The following is a 22300-nucleotide window of genomic DNA, read 5'->3' on the forward strand; positions in this document are numbered from 1 at the left end:
GAAGACGTTTAGACTCTGAGCAGTTAAATGGCAGATTTGAAGCAGAGTTGGGATAGGAAAGAGCCAGGAGCTTGGTCTTCAGGGCCACTGCTCTTCCCACAGAATCAGGCGCCCAGCACATGTGGATACTGGTAGAAATGTCACAGTAGGCCTCTGGCCCATCTGTCTTCTCTGACGCGGGCTCGGTGAGCCGAGGAGTCGAAAGAAAGATTTATTGGATTCTCGAGGTATGGTAATAGTGCTCTTTTATTCAGAGAATAGCATGGGGACAGGACCCATGGGCAGTGAAGAGCTGCAATGTGTTGAGGGTAGGGCTAAATTTATAAGACATAGGTATGTGAGTTATTTCTTTACAAACAAAGGAAAGATCATGTAAAAAAGTCGTTAAAATGGTATCAGTGCAGGTGGGGTCTGGTTATCGGGTGGTCCTATAACTTTGGATCCGAGTGAGGTCGCATCAGATCAGGACGTCCTGTGCTTCCCGGAGGATAACGTAGATGCGCACGTAGGCCAGGACGCCTTGGGCTTCTCTCCCCGGGGCAGCCTGGACTCACATCGCTCTCCATCTCTGCTTCACCCCAAAGATGTCAGAGAATTCTCCCATATTCACAAAAACGCGAGCCATCAATATAGCAGGCATTTATTTTTCAGCTCGAGATCAGAATTGTGCAACCGAGCTGATTGAGAGGAGGTGAAAAGTCCCTTGTCTTCCTGTCTAGAAACAAAATTACAGGTCAGCAACTATGAGGGTCCAATCGCAGGCTCCATCTAACTGAAGTGAGTTGTTGGGTAAGAGCTGATGAGTCTGTGAAATGCACGTTGATTATTCTTACAGTTTTTTTCCTCCCTGAGCGTTCCTCTGCCTGGAGTGTGGAGAAGGGTTCTCTTGTCTTAAAACAAAGACCAACGAGTCCTTTAACGCTTTCTCAACGTCACAGTAAGAAAATGGTAAGTGTTCCTTTCCTCCAGACACTTACCTAGGGGGCGGGTGTGAAAGTGCATCAGGAAGTGTAATGGGTGTTAGGTGTTCTTATCTGTGGGAGAGGAGCTCTCTTTACAGGTGGCGCTGTACAGAGCCACTAGACAAGACTGGTAGTTTCTCATCCTTTGAGGTTTTCGCTTTTCTTTTTTTTTTTAAAGTGTGGTAAAATCACGTGACATAAATTTTACCATCTTAACCTTTTAAAAAAATTTAACTGTGGTAAAATATGCATAATATAAAATTTACCACCTTAACTATTTTTTGAAGGTACGGTTCAGTAGCGTTAGGTACCTTCACATCCTGCGTGCCTTTTAAAACTACTTGGATCTCACACTAGCTTCTTCCATTTTCTGCTCTGAGATGAAAGTGGCCTGCTTCGGTTTGGGCAGTACGAGAGATGTTTTGGTAACTGGAAAAAAAGAGTCCTAAAGTGACCTTACTATTTTGAGTCATAATAAAAGTTCTTGGATCTTTCATAAAGGACAGTCAGGATGGCCTTTAGTATATGGAAATTCACAGCCAACCTCCCTCCATATAACACTCTCATCTGGCAACAAAATTTTGACTTGTGGTTTTTCCAAAAGCTGGAAATAGGCAAGATCTTGGATAATGCAATATTTCCTCTAAAAGGAGAAGGCTCAACAGCTAATCCAATCAATGCTCTATCAGACACATTTCCCTTTCAGGTTGCCCTTGAAAGCCACAGACACAGGCAACATGCAAGCTGATTAAAAAATAGATATGCAAGATTAGGGAGCTATTTTTGTCCCTAACTCTAACAAAATAATTTGGTCCATTTTATGTTGTATACATACCACACTGACACTGTTTTTCTATCACTTCTACTGTGTTTACATAGCATCCTTTTTCCAAGAAGCTCAAACTGCATGTGATGACATCATATCACTAAACTTCATACATTTTATGTGAAGCAGGAAAGGGGCTGGAACCGTTAGCCTTAGGGGAACGTGAAGAAACGGATTTGTGATGTAGTTAAACCATTTGCCTGGGACATCCTGGTAGGCTGGTTTATACTAGTCTATCCTCAAAGAAGAGCTACTCGTGAAGACTCATGCAAGAAACAGAGTTGTTTGAAAGCCCCAGCCACTACTGTTTTCCTTTTACATCTTACAGAAAGACTGAGGCCCACTAACTTGTTCACCATCTTGGCAGAGAAAAGGAGAGGCACTTTGCACTGTGGTTAAAAGTGTGAGCTTGGAAGTCAGACCATCCTGAGACTGAGCCCCAGGACCACCAATTAGAGCCACTTAGGTTAATTACTTAACCTTTCTGTGCTTCAGCTCCTTATCTGTAAAAAGGAAATAATAATCACACCCACTTCATATAGTTATCGCTAGGATTAAATAAAATAATACACATTAAGCACTCATGTAATGAGGACTTGATAAATCTGAGTAAAAAGGCAGTGGCTTCCTGTGATGGCTTATAGAATCCTTGTTCCAATATTTTGTACTTGAAGAAAAGATGTGCTATCTCAGTGGGCTACGGGGGAAGAATTTGGAGAAACTTGTAGATCTGTATTTTTAACCCTGAAGTCAAATCCATCCATTTCATCACATTCCATCGTCAGATAACCATCCATACTTAGCTTTGCTGTTTAGATCCCCTGCCATCTGGCCAACTGGGAAAGCAGCCATGACACTAATTTCACCAATTGCACACACAGGATGTTAATGAGCTGTGGTTGAATTGGATGAAAAATAAAAATAATAGTTTTCTTATATTGTGTGTCTATGCTATCTCATTTAATGGTGGAATGATAGGGATCTATTAAAGGCTAATTTGATTTCATCTGGAGTGGGTCATTCCTTTTGATTTTTTTCCATTTTATTTCTTTTAAAGAAATGCAGTAACAGACAGGAGGTCCCACACTGAAGGCTTCAAAAAGATTATAATAGTTCCAACAGTATGGAAATGATTCTTATTTATTTATTTATTTATTTTCTGGGAAAGATTCACCCTGAGCTAAATCTGTTGCCATCTTCCTCTTTTTTCTCCCTCCCCAAAGCCCCAGTGCATAGTTACATATTCTAATTGTAAGTCCTTCTAGTTCTTCTATATGAGCCACCGCCACAGCATGGCTACTGACAGATAAGTATTGTGGTTCCAGGACCAGGAAACAAACCTGGCAGCCAAAGCAGAAAGCAATGAACTTTAACCACTAGGCCATCAGGTCTGGCTCTCTATTTTACTTCTTAATAAGAACAAGTAATTAATTTAGGGAGCAAACCAATTAACACATATAGGCAAGAGAGACAAGATGCAGAAATTGCTCCCAGGCCCTCAGTCAACCTGGGCATATTTAAGGCTGTGTGGCCTTCACTTGATGTTGGGCTCTCTGAGGTACCTAGTCCCTGGTTGACGAGTTTCAGATGGCAAACTAACTCTAAGGATGAATGATAAAATGACCGACCAGGAAACCTTTCTGTTATTAATCAAATAATATGAACTCCTAAATTCCAGCATTTGATGTGTATAAGTGTTCATTTTAACCCATTCCTAAACAAGACCTAAATTTAGAGGATACAGCATATAATTGGGTCATAGTAATTTAGGGGCAAATAAAAGTGTCCATATTAAAACATGAGGCCTTTCCTTATTCTTCAGTAAAAATTTGCAATTCAAAAACCTCAAAGTAAACGAACCTGATTGCTCCCCTCTTCAAACGTCCTGACAATTCTGTTTCTCCCGTTCACTTTGCTCCTGATTCTTGGTCATTGTATCCTGGGGGAAGGAGGGGATGGGCAGATCCTGAGTATGGGGAAAATCAGAAGAACTGAACTTCAAAGAGTGATGTCAAAAACGCTGAGAAGTAAACATTTTTCAGTCTACCCAACTCCAATTCTATCTGGACTGTGTTCTAAAGGAAAATTTTGGAGGGGAATTTCTCAGATTCGAGACTAGAGAAGAAGAGCCATGTGAACTTACCCGGGACGGAAAACTGAGGCTTGAACCGTTAGACTTTGCCACACACACCCCCACCCCGGCCCCTGCCCTCTGCTGGTGTGTTGCTAGGGAGCACAACCCCTCACAGCTCATTTCAGTCCATCATCTATCATCTAAGGTAGGCTAAAGAGCAAAGGCACGGGCCAGCCTCCATTGAACAGCTGGGGTCAGAAGCCCCAGGAGTGGCAGAGTGTTCTGTCTATAGCTTTTTAGTTGATGTCTGTCTAGAGGAGACTTATCTTGGCTCTCAGTTCCTTTAAATAGGTTGGAAAGATGAAAATGGCGATCTTGGACAAGATGAGTAACAATTGCATTATTCATGCTTGATCCTGGCCTGATTTCAGGGTCTTAATGATTTAAAAAGGAAAAAAAAATCAATGGAAGATTGACAAGTTTAATTCAGCTGGCGTTTACCGAGTCTGCATAGGGGTTAGCTAGGGGGCCAGGACCAACCTGTCCATGTGACCATCTGGAAGGTCTCTCAGAATGGATGGGACCTGGGCTGTACTCCAGTCCAGAACTCAAGACTGGGGCAGATAAATTAGAGTCCTCTGTAGTTCATATATGCAGCTCTCTGAATGAGTCCAGGAACCTGGATGTTGGGCCAGATTTAAAGTTACAAGTTTGATAAAAGTTGTCCCTTGGTCTAATGAGACATCATACCTTGAGCTGACCTTTCTTACACCATTATATCATTTTGTAATTCCCTATTTACTTCTTGGCTCCTCCACTAGACTGTAAGCTCCTAGAGAGCAAGGTTTGTGTCCATGCTGTTGGTTGCCATACCCATTCGACCTAGCACGTGGTATATGCTTGAAAATGATTGCCTAGGGGCCAGTCCAGTGGCATAGCAGTTAAGTTCGCACACTCCGCTTCAGAGACTCGGGGTTGGCTGGTTCAGATCCCGGACGTGGACACATGCACCACTTATCAGGCCATGCTGTGGTGGGCATCCCACATTTAAAGTAGAGGAAGACGGGCACGGATGTTAGCTCAGGGCCAATCTTCCTCAAAAAAAAAAAAAGACTGCCTAATGAATGAACCAAATAATGTGAATGATTAGCATATTTTGGATCCAATCAGCCCAGGGGTCCACAATCATTTACTCTAGATCCCTTTTAGGATGGTAGAATGATCTAGAAATGGACCAGAAGAGAATATACCCCAGGGGTGGAAAAAATGAGGACAAGAGAAAGCAATTGAGGAGAAGCATGCTTTCCCATCTGAGAGAGGGCCAGAGAGAAGGAAAAAGAATGAGATGGGGTAATTCCAGGTCCCCAGCAGAATGTGCTACAGAAATAGATCACTCAGATTTTTTTTAAGGGTTGAATTGAATTGAACTGAAGTAAACTGAGTTGAAGTATACTGAGTTGCAGGAATTCAGCCTACTGAAGGGGCATCCTGAAGAGTTCAAACTAAGGTAAAATTCTTCTCCTCCTTTGTTCTCCCTCCCAATTAAATTAAATTTCTCTGATTACCCTTCCCACCACAGGCTGGATCTTCCAGCCTTGAGGACATCCAGGGACATGGAGACCCAACTTTATGGGGTCCCTCTCCCCAAGTGTTCCCGAGAGCCTCCAAGAATTACCTAGCAGCCCAGGGGCATCGATCAGAGCCTTGGAATCCTGGCAACACCAACCAGAAGTCCCAGCAGGAAGCTCACAAAGCAAGTAGTCCCTGGGGTGCGATATGATGACTAAGACCTGACCAAATTAACCAGGGTCCACACGTGAAATGGAATACTGTACAGTCTTCATAAACCACGGAGACCACACAGCAAAGAGAAAGATACAGCCTGTAGTTCTGTGCCTCAGTAAGACACAGTGGGACCTGATTCTTTAAAAAAGATATATATGCATTGCAAAAAAAGAAAAGAGAAAGTTCTACACTCATAATGGTTATCTCTAGATAGGAATATTCCAAGAGAACTTAATTTTCTTTTCTATAATTTTCAAAATTTTTCAAAATATCCTTAACATATACATAAATGAATGGTTGTTGTGCATTATTCTGTACCTAAGTAGAATTCTGATGGACTGTAATTAATGGTACATTATTACAGGACAAAAGCATAATGAAGTTAATTACAGCAATTGTGATGTGTGGGGTGCTTTGTGAGCACCTTGTGCTGCTGAGCTCATAACAACAAACAAGAATCTTTATTCTCTTTTTAAAATAGGTGTTAAAAGAAGTAACTTGCTCCAGGCAACCATAAACTGTCAGAGCCCCTCCATCATCTGTGGTTCCGCGGCACCTGGTGGCAGGGAGGTCAGACTCCATGTGCTCAGATTCCAGGAAGCTGAGGTTCTTGGAGGGGACACTGAGTGTAATAGACAAAATGCCCCCTCTCTTAACAGCCACTAATGGGCAAGACTGGCTCCTTCAACTAGCTCCTTCAGATCTGAGCAGTCTCCCTTCCACCCACACTTCTCTTTAATGCAGCATTCGACATCTGTGTCCCCTCTATTACGTGAGGGCTGGAAGAGGACTGTGCCAGCAGGTCCAATTTTATTGAGATTGAATCCAGTAAACTTTACAACAAGATGAGGCCTCGCTGCTTTAAGTCTCTTTCTCTCTTCCTCTTTAGACAAATCCAGTTAGCCCTGATCCGTCTACATTTCTGACAAGGGGGTCAGCAAATTGTTTAGGTCAGAGGGGAAGTACATTAGTAGGAGGCTGTGAGGACACTAAGTAAGATCTAGTCTGGGGACAAAGCAACATGTGGCTGTTATTCAACATGCAGGATGCTATTATTAATTCCTTCATCTACTTAGAAAATGTTTATTGAAAATGACCTGGGTGCTAAGAGCACTTTGCTAAGACCTGAAGATAAAGAGAGAAACTTGGTGCGATCCTCACCCTCCCATCTAGTGGAGAAGACATATTTACACAAATAATTACAATGCAGTGTTACAAGAGCTGTAAGAGAGGTGCACTGGATGTTATGGAAAAACAGAAGAGGGGCACCTAGCTCTCTCAGCACCTCACCCTTTAGTTGGGAAGGTCAGCAAAAGCTCCAGGGTGAGCCATGAAGGACGAGGATAAGCAGACGAGAGGGGAAGGAAGCATTCAAGGCTGAGGGAACAGCAGATGTGAAAGCTCAGAGGCACAGAGGAGCATGAAACTTTCAGGGAATGACAATGGTTAGTGTGTAGAGCACACATGGGTGAAACTCCTGCTTAGCAGCCCTCAACAGGGAAGGAGGAGATGGTACAGTCCATAACCAAGCAGTTTTACTGTTCGTCACTTAATCACACAGAAAGTGTAAAAGACAGTAGAAGCAATCCTTTACTTTGGGTTCCAGTGGCACATTACAACTAAGGTAAAATACTCAGGGGAATAAATATTCCAGAGCAGCTCCTCTTAGCGCACCAGCTCCTCTAACTAGCGCCAAGACTTAAAATCAACGTTCGCACCCCGAGTGGTCTGCACCCTGAGTAAGCATGGGCCGGAGAGTCGTCTCTCCTCTTTAGGATCTTTCTCCGCCTCCTCTCTCCTGCCCCATTTCTTCGGTCTCTTTAAACTCGTTTGTTCCCTCCACTCCCTGCTCTGCCCAATGTCCCACCTCTTCTCATGCTCAGTCTTAGAGAGGTTGGCAGTCAGTCGGTTCTGTCCACTTCTGCTGCTGGGCTAGGCTGAGAGCTTCAAATCAAGCGGGTGGGAAACAGAGCCCATGAACTGGCCTCAGAGTCAGATGTCTAAAAGGTCCTCTGATCTTTCATGTGGCCTAGTTTAGCTGGCTTAGCTACCTGCTTGCAAAGCATTGGTGAATTGTTAGTTTAAGCCTGTCCACTTCTCTGCCTTGGGGAACACTCTCAGCTTGGTGATGTGTAGACCGTGGGCACCGGGGAAAGTTGAAGGAAGAAAATTCATCCCATCACGTGGGAGGAAGCATGGCAAGGAGGAGATTGGAGAAGTAAGCAGAGGTCACATTATGAAGGACTTCACAAGTCCTATGAAGGAACTTGAACCACATGTTCTGCACGAGTCGGGAATGAGGGCAAACCCCCTGTGAGTCATCCGTCACTGCAGTTATGGACCCCTGTTCTTTTTTTTTTTTTTGAGGAAGATCAGCCCTGAGCTAACATCTGCTGCCAATCCTCCTCTTTTTGCTGAGAAAGACTGGCCCTGAGCTAACATCCATGCTCATCTTCCTCTACTTTGTATGTGGGACACCTGCCACAGCATGGCTTGCCAAGCAGTGTGTAGGTCCATGCCTGGGATCTGAACTGGCGAACCCTGGGCAACTGAAGTGACGCATGGCAAACTTAACAGCTTTGCCACCTGGCCAGCCCCTAAATTTCACCATTTTAAAGTGTGCAGTTGAGCCAGCCCTGAAGGTCTAGTGGTTGGGGTCTGGCACTCTCACTGCTTTGGTGGCCCAGGTTCATTTCCCAGTCACAGAACCATACCACTGGTCTGTCAGTAGCCATGCTGTGGCAGCAGCTCACATAGAAGAACTAGAAGGACTTACAACTAGGATATACAGCCATGTACTGGGGCTTAGGGGAGGGAAAAAAAAAGAGGAAGATCGGCAACAGATGTTAGCTCCAGGCGAATCTTTCCCTGCAAAAATAAAATAAAATAAAATGTGCAGGTAAGTGGTTTTTAGTATATTCACCATGTTGTACAACCATCACCACTAACTCCAGACTATTTTCATCATCCTCAAAAGAAACCCCAGATCCATTAGCAGTCGCTCCCCTTTCCTTGTTCCCTACAGCCTCTAGCAACCACAGACTAACTTTCTGTTTCTCTGGACTTGCCCATTCTGGATATTTCATATGAATGGAATCACACAGTATGTGGCTTTTGGGTCTGACTTCCTTCACTAAGCATAATGTTTTCGAGAGTCATCCCTGCTGTAGCATGGATCCATACTTCTTTCAGAAGGCTGGTGTTTAATCTTGAGCAAAGTTCCTTGCATTCCCATCCTTGACTTACAAGGCTCTCTCAGAACTTTTGAGTATATCCCTCAAGTCCGGAGAGTGGGCCCCTTTATTGACCTATAGAATCTGGAAAATCTTTATGCTTAAGAGAGCCACGGAAAGCATCCTCAGCTACTCCCTGAAGGGGTCCCTGACTTCTCTGGTACACAAGGGTCTCTTCCTTCTCTGACTCTCAGGGCACTCTCTGTGTAAGCTAACAATTAAATGTCTGGTTCTGTAAATGTTCCCTGTGCCTTCCTTCTCAAATAAGAGTGAGAGCTCCTGAGGGCAGAGGGTGTCCTGTATTATATTTTTCTTTTATTGTTTGCAACACTTAGCACACGGCTGCATGAAATTCTCACCTACAATCAAATAGAAACCAAAATGGCACTTAAATAATCCCTCTAATTGCCAAAAAGTTTCCAGGAACACCAGTTTTTTGTTTTTAAATAAAGGTTAGACTGTTTTTTCTTTAGACTCTGTAATAAGTCACTCTTGGATTAACTGGCCAATTGATGATTATCCCCCATTTTCTGGGAACTGGTCCTCTTCTTTCCCCAACCCAGGTTGATATCCAGCTAGAATGCCCTGGTTCCGCTGGACTGGTTTTTTATGGCCTGTGTCAATTCTCAATGGTTGATGCCCATCCCATCCCAACTTTTAAATATTTTCAATAACATTCCTGTGCAACCACCCACATTGTAACAACAACAGGCTCCCAGCAGTTATTTTTTTCCAATACGACTATCCCACCCTGGTCATAGCTAGATGGTCCAGGGAAAGGCACTTACCCAAGCGTTGCTGGTTAGACCACCCTCAGGAATTCAGTTTATCCTTAGTCTATATGATATTTTCAATAACAAAAAAAGGTACATTCAGGAGATATTGACAGCAAGCAAACTGGAAAACCAGACGAAGCCAGTCAGAGCAGATAAGAGAAAGAAAACAGTGAGGGAGTCCTACAGAGAAGGCCTGCAAGAGAGGGATCTAGAGTCTGAAAACCATTCAAGTCCATGAGGTCAATTCATTCCTGCAGGCTGGCTGCACCTCTCTCCTTAAGTTCCATTAAATGCCTAGGTATCTCTATGTGTTGAGTTAATTTATTAAGATACTAATATTTTTCTTTTGGGGAAAAGGAGTCATAAAGGAGGAGAGCTACTTGGGTTTTATTCTTTTTCCCTTATGCTCCCCACACCCCAACACACACACTAATTTCCAACCCCTTTCACCCAGGCTGATGTTCAGCTAGCATGCACCTTCGTGGCTGTAGCAGTTGTTAAATATTTTAACATCACGCCTGTTTCTCAAACTCTCATCCTCACACCTGCACACACCCAATCACGCACGTTCTTGCCAGCACAATGGGATGGAGGATCAGAATGAGATGTTGTTTGAGTTAAAGGAAATTTATGTTGCACACTAGTTTCCAGGTAAATATCTCTTTTCACCTTATCTAGCTCAAGTGAGTTTCTGTCGCTGATAACCAAAAGAGTTCTAATTGAGAATGCATTTAATGTAGACATTAAGATTTTTTAAACAATGGAGTTGGCAGAGACTTTAGAAATCACTCCATCATTCGACAGGTGGGAAAACTGAGATCCAGAAAAGCAAAGAACCTTGCTTGATACCATACAGATATGTCAGAGCGGAGACTGTGGGTTTCTTAAATTCACTCCAGGTGTCTTTCCCTTCAATATTCTCTCTCTTTCTCAGTCCCACACCCCTGCCATCATGCAAATATGGAAGACACTTGCATTATTTAATGGCAGGAGAAATATTAATTAGTGTTTGTATTATTTACCCTGATAATTGTCATTGATAAGGAAAGTTTAACTGCATTTTAGGGAGAGTGTGTGGCCACTCCAAATCTATCTTTGATGAATGGCTAGATTTTTTTCTTTTTTTTTTTTTTTGGTGAGGAAGATTTGTCCTGAGCTAACATCCGTTGTCAATTCTCCTCCGTTTTTTTGCTTTTTTGCTTGAGGATGATTAGCCCTGAGCGAACATCTATGCCAGTCTTCCTCTACTTTGTATGTGGGGTGCCTCCACAGCATGGCTGATGAGTGGAGTAGGTTTGCACCAGGGATCCAAACTCTCGAACCCCAGGCCACTGAAGCACAGTGTGCAAAACTTTAACCACTCGGCTATGAGCCAGCCCCGTGAATTGCTAGATTTTGACTGTGGCTGATAAGAAAGAATTGATGCACGTTGCGATATGGTGGTTTAATTCAGTAACAGTCAAATAAAGACAACGTTGAACTGGCTAGGACACATTAGGAGGATTTCCTGCTCTTTGCTTTGCTACTGCCAAGTCCTCTGGCCATCCCCATCTGATAACTCTACAATATTATAACACACCCAGTCACTATCTTCTCTTTTCATTATGATTTCCACTTTCACTTTCTGCACCCTATGTCCTAGTCTAAACTTGACAAAGGAAAGTGAGGAAACCTAGAATGGCATGAGTCATCAAGGATGTCCTGTATCACTGGTTGTAAAATGAGTCTTTCATTGGCTGAGTCCCAGCCAGGCTGCAGGTAGCGTGTGTGCGTACTGCCGGGCACAGTAAAACACCTCGCGTCTAGCCAGATGCTCTGAGTGAGCCAAGGTGAAACACGATCACAGTCTGTAGACACTCGTCATGTCTGCCAGGATGGAGTACCCCTCCTCTAAGGGCAGAGTCTAAAACACCAAGCTGGAAGGACTCAGGAGGTTTAACTGACCCTCTCAAGGTAAGAATCCTGTATTTTGACCCCACTTTGGTAACTATTTTCAGTGCATCTGTAGATACATCATTTAAGTTCTTCTCCATTTCAGTTTGTTTACACAAAAGTACACCATTCACTTACCTCTGAGTCTCTGTTATTTAGAATCTCATGGCTTTGTCTGTGCTCTATATTTTGTTAAATATTTTTTCACTTGTTACCAACAGAATCATATTTAGCCAAATAACCATTGTCTACCCCAGGCTGTAAATATCTTGAAGGTAAATATTATTAATCATTTGTATACTTTCCAGAATGCTGCCAGGATAGCAGAATTTAAAAACATATCAAAATCTTGAGTATAACTACTTTATAATCATACTTCAATTCAGTTTAGCAGCAATGTATTGACTCCCTTCTGTAGCGGATATATTTCTGCTGGCATCTTTTCCTTTAGCAACTCACCCTCCCCAATTTGGCAGTGCTGATAATCATATTGCTCCATTTCTCCTGGCCTGTGGGTCAGAAATGGACCCAAATTGACCAATTAGACTTTCCCGACCTGTTGTCAACAGGGATGAATATGTAACCCAAGCTGGAATGTTTTTTTTCTCCAGAACTGGCAGGAATCATTAATAAAGAGACACACTTTGTTTCTGTATCATCTACTTAGTGAGGCTCATGTAAACCCAGTGCTGCCACTGGGATACTGACCATCATTTTGAAAGACTCTGCCTGAGAATGAAACCATGGACCCAGTTCTGGCCTATGCAACTTAAAGAAAATCTACTAGACTTGGCTCTGGAAAAACTTCTGTTAGTAAAGGAGCTGGTCAAGGTCCCATTTATTTTTCTTCCCTCTTGACTTGAATGCTCATGTTATGGTTGGAGCTGAAGCAGCCACCTTGAGACCATGAGGGAGAGACAAAGAGAATGACAAAGATGTCAGTTCTGACATCTAAGCCATTCAAACAATATCTAGCAATTACCTTACTCTAGTCTAGGGTTGGCAAACTATAGCCCCCAGGCCAAATTTGTGTTTGTGTGTCTTGGGGGCACTGCCTTAGAAGGCTAGCACTTTGAGGAGTGGAGACCAAGCCAGGGGCATCCCCCTCTGTCATTATTTCTCCCTGTGCTCCCAGTATTTGGTTCCCAGGTCAGGTGGCAGCTATGCATCACCAGTGCCTAGGCTCCAGCTGGTCACCACCAACATACTGGGGACTCCACCATTGGCAACTGATGGGCAATGAGTGGTAGACTCTCATTCTAGGGCTTGGTGACCGTGGAGGTTGCCTTGCCTCCAGCCAGCTGCCCAAGTTGATATGCTGGGCTTGCCAGGAATACAGGATGCACAGGATTCTGAATGTCACTGGGGCAGAGAGGGAAACCGACCATGGAGGTTGCCATTCCCAGTATCTACCTGGCCAGGCTCCACTCACTTGGGCCGGTGCTCTTTCTCCCAAGGATGTCTGCAGCAACAGGCAATCAGGTGCAAAGCATGCCCACCCCCCAGGTGGCCCACCCTGAGGAAGTGGGGCAGGCAGGAGATTTCCCTCCTGTTTTATAAGTGCCAACGTAACATCTTTGATTTTGCCTCTCGTTCCACAAAGTCTAAAATGTTTACTATTAATATTGTAGAAAAACTCTGCCAACTTTTCTATAATATTAATAGTATTTTTTTTTTTTGGCTATTGCTGTACGCAATATGTGTTTATATATAGCAGAAAAGAAAAACTTTTTTAAAGATACTATAATCAAATCTCCTGTAATTTGTAGCCAAACACATTCTTAATTTATCCTATAAGTAGGACTTCTTTAGGCAAAGATGTTTCAGGGAGAGCATTCTGGGCACAAAGGACAGCCTAGACAGGAGCAGAGAAAGAGGAGCTTACGAGCCATGTGTGGGAAAAGCAAGACCTCTAGTGTGGCTTGAGGACAAGGTTAGTAGGGCCAAGTAATTGAAGACTTCTTTTAAAATTGTCTGCTATAACCCCTTATTGGATCATGAAATTAATTCAGTGGGCTGCAATCAGTCATTTGCTTGGGTTTGTGTGTGTGTGTGTGCGTGTGAGGAAGATTGGCTCTGAGCTAACATCTGTGCCAATCTTCCTCTATTTTATGTGGGATGCCACTGAATGGCTTGACCAGAGGCGCTACATCCGCACCTGGGATCCGAACCTGCAAACCCTGGGCCACAGAAGCAGAACGCATGAACTTAACCACTATGCCACTGGGCTGACCCCTTGGTTTGGTTTTTAATACGAGCATTCATAGCAGCTTTACTCATAATAGACAAAAACTGTAAAAAACTCAACTGTCCTTCAACCAAGGACTGGTTAAACAAGCTGTGGTACATCCATATCACAGGGTACCGCTCAGCAACAGAGAGGAATGAACCACCCATACAGGCAAGGGCTTGAATGGATCCCAAGGAAGTTATGGTCGGCGAAAAAAAGGCCATCTCAAAAGGTAACACACTGAATGATTCCACTTATATAGGGTTATGGAAATGACAAAATTATTGAGATGGGGAACAGATTAGTACGTGCCACAGCTTAGGGCAGGGGAAAGGGCAGGAGGTGGCTGTGGCTATAAAATGAGGAATCCCCACGATGGGACTGCTCTGCATCTTGACGATGGTGCTGCGGTGGTGGCCACATGACCTACGTCTGTGATAAATTGTGCACAACTAAATGCACACACACACAAACATGTATATATACTAATATATACCATATAATTATAAATTATATATATTGCACATTTATTTTTTAAGTATATGTAGTATATAATTTTATATACAGTATATATATTACATATATATAGCTATACTATATATAATATAGAAACATATATGTACAATTTATATATTTTTTACATTTTTACCCTACATATATACATACATATAACTAAAACAAACGTCTCACAAAACAATACTGACCCTTACTATGTACAATACACTATCTTTTTCTCCTTTTATATATTATATATTTTATATATAACATATATAATTTATGTAATTATATAATATATAATGTATATAATTATATTTATATATTATATATAATATTTCTTATTGTGGGTGATGGTAAAAAGTGACAAGTTTAAGAAACACTGTACTAGAAGAGGTGAAAAGGCAGGCTGGGGCTAGACTGTGAATGTCAGTCTGAGGAATTCTGGCCTAAAGCTGCCTTCCATGGGCTGCCCTGGGGGCTTTTCAGGAGGGAAATGGTGCAACCAGGTACAGAGAAGGAACAGGCTGCGGGGTGAGGGCAGTCAAGTAATAAAAGTAATAGACAGTAAAGCAGACGGGGTTACTGCAGGTGTGAGAAGGGCAGAGGAGAGGCGGTATTAGTTGGGATTCTTTCAGTGCAAGTGATAGAAATTCAACTAAAACCCAAGAGTCTATTGGCTGGCATAGCTAGGAAGAATGGGAGGTTATTTTAGAGAACCAAACGATAGAAGCCACAGGAAACTCGAGCTTTGGTGACAGTATGGGGCCTCATGACTGCCAAGTCTCTCTCTCTGAGTTTGGCCTCATTGTTTCCTGCACAGAGGTCCTCTGAATGTGGGGGTAAAGACAGCTTCCAGCAGGCTGGATTCGTTCCCTCCTCCGGCTTAGCAGGCCTACTGGACTTTGCCCAGAATCGGGACATCAATCCAAATAAAAGACTCAGAAGCCCTGCTTTGGTCGCATGCCCATTTCTTGTTCTGAACCTTTTATAACGTTTCAGTTAGAGTGCTCTTGGCTGGGTGCTGCAAAATATCCATTTAAAAGTGGCTTAAACACGGAGGATGATATAATATTTTACTTACAAGAAGTTCTGAGGCAGCTTGCTGTTGGTTTAGATAGTGATTCGATGACGTCAGGCTCCCAAGTGGGCTTCTCTGCTATTCTGTTGACCTTCCCTCAAGGGCAAGATGGCTGCTACATTTCTAGGAATCTTCTCCTCACAGAACAAGGTCCTGGGCAGGAAGAAGCAAGTCCTTGACTTGCATGCATATTTAGAATGAGGAAAGCTTCCCAGGATATGTCCTCTTAAGTTTCATTGGTTAGGACTGTGTCATACACCCGTGTTCAGCCAATCATTAGTGAGGCAAATGGGATAAACAAGACTGGTGTAGACCAATCAACCTCTATCCCATAGGCTTGGAGAGGTACCCATCAAGCAGATGGGCACCCCATATCTAAAACACAGTTAGTGTCTGACAGAAAGAACATAAAGGAAATGGCCAGTAGATAAGCAGCTAACACCCCTGCCACGCAGTGAAAATAGGACGCTATATTAGTTTTTGATGGCTGCGTAAAAATTTACCACTAACTTAGAGGCTTAAAATAAGACACATTTCTTATCTCAAGATTTCTACAGGTCGAGAGTTTGGGCACAGCATAGTGGGGTTCTCTGCAGGGCTGCAATAAAGGGGTCAGACAGCACTAGGTTTTCATCTAGAGGCTAAAGTGAGACAGAGTCTACCTCTAAACTCACTCGAGTTGTTGTCAGAATTTATTTTCTTGCTGCTGTAGGACTGAGGTCCCTGGCTTCTTGCTGGTTGTTGGCTGGAGACTGCCCTCAGCTCTTAGGGACCGCCCACAGTTCCCTACTAAGGGGGCTTCCCCAACATGGGCACTTACTTCATCAAACCAGCAAGAAGAATCTCTAGATCAAATCTTCTATCAAGATGAGTCTTATATGATAAACACAGGCATAACATCCCGTCACCTTTGCCATGGTCTATTGTGTAAAAGCAAGTCATAGCTCCCATTCACACTCAAAGAGAGCGGGTCACGCAGAGGCACACCGGGAAGTGAGGGTCATGAGGGGTCACCCTATCATCTGTCTGCCACAGACACCAGGAGTAGCCAGGCCTGCATATCCCCAGCTCAATTATCAGACAAAGGGAGATGGGAAAGCCCTCTGGGAAATTGAAAATATAGGGTCCTTCGGTTCAAGTGAAAATGAAAGAGATATTCTGAAAATAGAATTGCTGAGACTTGGCAACCATGGAGTATAGTATAGGAAAGGAAAGGGAGAAAAGTGACTCAGGGCTTTAGAGCCAGTGACTGGAAAGAGGACAATGCTATTACTGAATCTGAGGACTCAAGCAGAATGAACGCGAAGGGAGGAGGATGAAGAGATTTGTTCGAAGTTCCTATAGGATGTCCACGTGGAGTAGTGGATCTGGAGCTCAGGACAGAGGCCTGAGACATAGATGTGGACGTCATCACCCTAGAAGTGGATAACATTTGCAGCTGTGGGAATGGATAGTATGTTTGTATATGTAGCCACATTATCCACAAACTCTCCTCTTTTTGCTGAGGAAGCCTGGCCCTGAGCTAACATCCATGCCCACCTTCCTCTACTTTATATGTGGGACGCCTACCACAGCATGGCGTGCCAAGTGGTGCCATGTCCACACCCGGGATCCGAACCGGTGAAACCAGGCCGCCGAAGGAACGTGCGCACTTAACCACCGCGCCACTGGGCGGCCCCTTCATTTACTTTGAAGTATAGAAGACTCAGTCTAAAAGGGGACTAATGGGAGCTGGCCCGGTGACGCAGCCATTAAGTTCACATGTTTCACTTCTTAGCGATCTCGGGTTTGCCGGTTTGGATCCCGGGTGCGGACATGGCACCCTTTGGCAAAAAGCTACGGTGTGGTAGGCTGTCTCACGTATAAAGTAGAGGAAGATGGGCATGGATGTTAGCTCAGGGCCAGTCTTTCTCAGCAAAAAGAGGAGGATTCGCAGCAGATGTTAGCTCAGGGCTAATCTTCCTCAAAACAAAAAACAAAGCGGGGGATTAATGCTTAAGCAGAAAAGGGACTTACTGGCGCATGTAAGCAAAGTCCAGAAGTTACGTTGCTTTCAGGTGTGGTGTGATACAGAGGCCCAAATGACGTCACAGGACCCAGGTTTTCTTTCTCCACCCTTTGGCTCAGCTTCCTCGGGCTTGGCTCCATTCATGGGCTGGGTCTCCCTCATGGTAGCAGGATGGCTGCATTTGCGTCTGGTCTTATATCCTCATACATTCAAGCACACTGGGAAAAAGTGTCTCACTCCTGGAAGCCTCAGTGGAAATCTCGTGGAATCTCAGTGATTCTGAGGGGAGGCTCCTGCTCATTTCCGAACCAATCACTGTTGTCCAGGAGAATTCAAGACTCTGATTGGCCAGGCCCGGCTCACATGCCGTGCCCAAATCTGCTCCACCAAAGGCACTCAGAATGGAGCTGGAGGTTGGAAACGTGGAGATTCTCCAGGCAGAAATCTTGGACTTGTTCTGGAATTTTGTAAGGGGACACCGAAAAAGCAAATTTCCATTAAGCAATGCCTGCAGTTCAAGGGGATAAGGAAGATAAGAATCCAGCAAAGAAATTTTAAGGAAGAGAGAGAGACAAAGAACTAAAAGCACTATATAATGTCATCAAAGAAAAGAAGACCAGTATTTGCTTAGCATCTGCCGCGTGACAGGAATTTGTCATACAATCTCTCATTTAATCCTCACAATAACCCTGATACATAGACCTTTTAAATTCCCAGTTGACAGAGTATCAGGGTAAACTGAGTCTCAGAGAGGATAGGTGACTCACCTAGATCACACAGCTCCTAAGTGGTGTCGCTGGAACAGGAGCTCTCCGTCTGCGATCCATGTTGTGACAAGAGTTCAGCAAGATGTCAAATCTGGCAAGAGGGCTGAGATGAGTGAGCGCTAAGATGAGGACTAGACATTTGGAAATAGGAAGTCCCAGCTGACTTTCCTGATGGCTGTTTCAGAAGAGCTGTGAGGGCCACAGGGATTGAGTTAGGGACGGGTGGTTACCCTTCCAGGAGGTTTGACAATGCTAAGAAGGAGAAAGGTGCCATCAATATACACCTGTTTAAATCTATCTCCCCAACCACCAAGTGCGATCCTCAAAGGCAAGGACTTTACTTGTCTCTAAGTCTCCAGCCTAGGAGAAGGCTTGCCCATAGTGGCATCACTAAGCATTTGTTAAACTAATGAGTAAATGATTGCATGAATGGAAGAAGAAAGACTGCATCCCAAGAGGAAAGGAAGGCAGAGAAAGAAATGTAAAGATAGATTAAATCTGGACACATTTCTAGGGCAAGTGCAACGAGGTTGACAGTGAAATTGAAAGGCGGTGAATGAAACAAAGTGCACTGTGAGGCTCAAACCCCATGGAGGAATAAGCCTTAGGGCAAGGTTTCAACTGTTCTTCCCCAAAGCCAGAGGGAGGGAGGAAAGCGTGGACTGTGATCTCAAAGTCTACAGCGGACGGGAGAAAAACGTTAAGCACTTTTATATAGTGGCCTCAGTCGTCGCTGTGAAACGGTAAAGCTGCTTATTTCTCTAACTATTTTGAACGTACCTTCGAGGCAGCTCCGGTATTGTCGTTCCTGCCTTGCCCCAGCAGTGCCGGCACAGAATAGATGCTAAAATAAATGTATAAACTCAGTGGGTTGAGTTGAATAGAATTAAATTATCTTTTATAAAAATGTGAGCAGAGCCTGCAGAAAGGACAGCCACAATATCGTCCTAATTGTAGCTTGTAGGGACTTTGTAGGGTGCTGCGGGAAGATGGAGGAAGAAGTGCATTGTGCACATGGGATCTGCTGTACACAATGGCTTTGCTCAGCAGACAGCTCTTTATCGTCTTCTTTTTAAATCTAAGCTTACACCCCCACTTCTTCAGAACTCCTGGGCTTGGGCGGCGATTAGTAGGTTGGGCGTTGGTAATCACAGGTCTATCTCGGGAAATTACAGGATGTGAGGGCTCAGAGGTTAGCAATCAGCAGGGCTTGACTTAGCCTCCCGTGGCCAGAGCCAGGGCTGTCCCTCTTAGCTCATTGACTCAGCCAGCCCTGACACCTGTTCAGCAGGTGACGGGAGAGAGGAGGGGAGGTGCCTCCAGTTGCAGGAGGCAACCTGACCTTGAACTCCAGCATGGTTTTAAACTCTTCACCTCTTAGACTGAGGTAACAGGGAAGATGGCTGACTGTGGATTAGAACAACAATTAACTGAAAAAATAAAACAATCCACAGTGAAAAACTCCCTCCTCTGACTGTGTTTAGGCTCTAACAAGTATGAGCATAAAGAGATCGGCGGAATAGGGGGTCAAATATGGGTGAGGTGGTGCCATCAGTGGGCCTCCTTTGGCCACCAGTAGGCACCTTTATGGTGTGTTTCTGTGAGGAGGAGCAAAGAAAGGGGGCTAGGAGAATGGAGTTGGTCCACCTCTTTGTGGGAGTGGAGCGCCAAGCGCAGGGCTGGGCTCCGCAGGGGAGCCGGAGGAACTCACTTGCTCCCCTCCAGGGGTTTGTGGACTTCCTGTTTGTACGAGCAGGTGGTTTATCTCCGTGTAAGCTAGTTTGGATTCTTACCTTGTACACATTTGGTGTGTGCTTTCTGCAGAGGCCCAGAAAGAGGCAGGAAGGGGAGGGCAGTGTGGCATTGAAGCCAGCCAGAATCAGGTTCTCGGTAAGTGAATCCTTTACCCAGTGTCCAGCAAATATATCTGCTCCCTTTGCCCCTTCAACTTACCCAGCTCTACCAGGCACAGAGATTCCATCTTTGCCAACAGGAAGGTATGAACCAACTGTCCCTTTGCAGTGGAGTGTCTGTTACTGCAAGAAAGGCCAGCCCTGAGAAAAACAGTGCAACAGTTGAAGCTCCTCTTCGGCTCCTCTTCTCCTGGCCCTGCCTTCCCCACCCACGCCACAGCACAATCGAGATGGCAAGGGACTTGGTCAATTTCTGGCTTAAGGGTGACCTTCTCATGCTGTACTTTCGTTCTAATAATAGACCTTATATTCTGCTTTCCTGCATATTATCTCATTTGGCTAGCAATCCTGTGAAGAAGGCAGGAATGGTCGTTATTTCCCAAAGATATTTTTGACCACTTATAAAATGAACCATTTACTAGGTACTTTTTAGTTGTCAGTCCCTGTGCCAAATGCCTTACGTACCTCAATTAATCGCCATAACCAGTTTTGGAGGTTGATAGCATTATCCCTGTTTTACACAGGAGAAAGCTGGGTGTAGTAGGGAACTTGCCACAGGCCGTACAGCCAAGTAGTGGGAAACCAAGATTAAGGCCTGGGTCTAGCCAAGTCCAAATCCTGTGCTATTCTCTCCTACGCCATTCTGCCTGTGCAGAAGGCAGGCTAGATATCAGTACATCCATTTTCTAAAGGATGTTTTTCTCTTTTAAAAAAACAGAAGTTCAGAGAACTGTTTCACAGAACTAACGGATCCAGGGCTAAAGCCTCCTTTAATAAAGGATGCCAGAAGAAAAATTTCTACATGGAGGGGGATTGGACCACCATGTTGGATTTTTAGACACAGTCATAAGCATGGAATAATCTTCCTTGTACCTCTCAAACCGTGTGGAATACCTGACTATAACCCCTCACTCTTACTTAATAAGTTGAGTCTAAATAAAAGGGAAGAGTCTCCTAAATCTCCTGAATCGGCTTTCTTCCCCTCTTATTCCCCAGAAATTGCTCCTGTCAGGGTCCTCTGTGATCTCCTGGCTGCGTTATTTTACTCTACAGTGGCTGGCCTCTCTGCACCATGTATGGCTGACTGCTTGTTGAAACTCTCCCCTCCCCTGACTTTGGGGCAGCCGTCTGTCCTGGCGTTAGCGTTATTTCTCTGGCCTTTCCTTCTCAGCCTCTTTCAAAGGCTCAGGTTTCTCTGACTATACCCATCATGGGTTAGGGGCAAAGGGCAGAACCCACCCTGGCTAGTTTAAGCAGAAAGGGATAATTACAAGGTATCAATCGACTTGCAGAACCCATGGGAGAGAGAAGTCTGGGAGATGTCGTTTTTAGCTTTCTAACTCTGCAGTACGGGAAGGCACACTAAAAGGAAATTGAAATAGACGTTGACTCACGTAGTCTCTTAAAATTTGGGTGTTCTGCAGAATTGTGTTCTTAGCCCTTTTCTTTCCTGGTGCTAAGACTATCTCCCGTCAACTCACAGCTTCAACTACCACCTGAGTTATCTCTAACCCCGAGTTCCAGATTTGAATATCCAGCTGGCTACTAGATAGCTCTGCTTCCTCTAAAGCCAGCCTCCTCCTCCTGTATTTTCTATATCAATGAACGGCACCACCATCCATCCAGTAATCCAAGCCAGAACCTGGGGACATTGCCCATCTGCCTCATGCAAATGGTTGTTGCAGTTGGTCTATATATTCCAGTCTTCCTGCAGTTGGATGGGGCCATATGACTGCATCCCGGCCAACGTAATCTGAACAAAGGGAATGGGAGCAAAGTCCAGGTGAAACAGTGGAAACCTTTCACGTGTTATCTGCATTCTCTTTCCCTATCTGCCAACTGAATGGAGAGAACTTCAGGATCCTAGAGGAGGGCAGAACCATAGATATAAGGAGCCTGGGGCCCTGAATGACTCAAGGAGCTCTCCAGCTCCCAGAACTAATCTGCATCATCCTGGGATGTGGGGGTGTGGGGTCATGAAAGTGTGCCATTCAGAGCTCCTGCTGGGGGAACAAGATTTACTGTGGCCCCAGCTGCTGCCCCACTGGACTATCACTGTGTTTATGGCAAGGTTACACTTCCCATGGGCTGCTCCCAGCCAGTGACTGAGCACAGTGGGGGTGCAAATTCAAACCCATTCCTGTAAGACACAGCATTCCTCTAGCAGGTGACTTTGACCCATAGATTCTCCACTGGCCCGGCTGAATCTTTCTTGGGA

At 44.4% G+C, this 22300-nt stretch overlaps 2 long non-coding RNA genes across 3 annotated transcripts in view; one reads left to right on the forward strand and one right to left on the reverse strand.

Moving 5' to 3' along the window:
* LOC106827022 (uncharacterized) lies at positions 1–17831 on the reverse strand. The gene is made up of 4 exons (XR_011505613.1): positions 17411–17831; positions 15398–15547; positions 3649–3727; positions 1–715 (listed from the first exon to the last, which is right to left on the reverse strand). It is a non-coding gene; the product is annotated as an uncharacterized lncRNA (long non-coding RNA).
* LOC139046052 (uncharacterized) overlaps positions 11460–22300 on the forward strand; it is a 19826-nt gene continuing 8985 nt past the window's right edge. Inside the window, exons 1-3 of one of the 2 annotated variants that reach the window (XR_011505611.1) lie at positions 11460–11609; positions 13949–14050; positions 19994–20059. This is a non-coding gene — a long non-coding RNA (uncharacterized lncRNA). The remainder of the gene's footprint in view (positions 11610–13948; positions 14051–19993; positions 20060–22300) is intronic. The other variant, XR_011505612.1, reaches the window with a different exon arrangement.

This window comes from Equus asinus, chromosome 8 (genome assembly GCF_041296235.1).
Source record: "Equus asinus isolate D_3611 breed Donkey chromosome 8, EquAss-T2T_v2, whole genome shotgun sequence".
NCBI classification, from domain to species: Eukaryota; Metazoa; Chordata; class Mammalia; order Perissodactyla; family Equidae; genus Equus; species Equus asinus.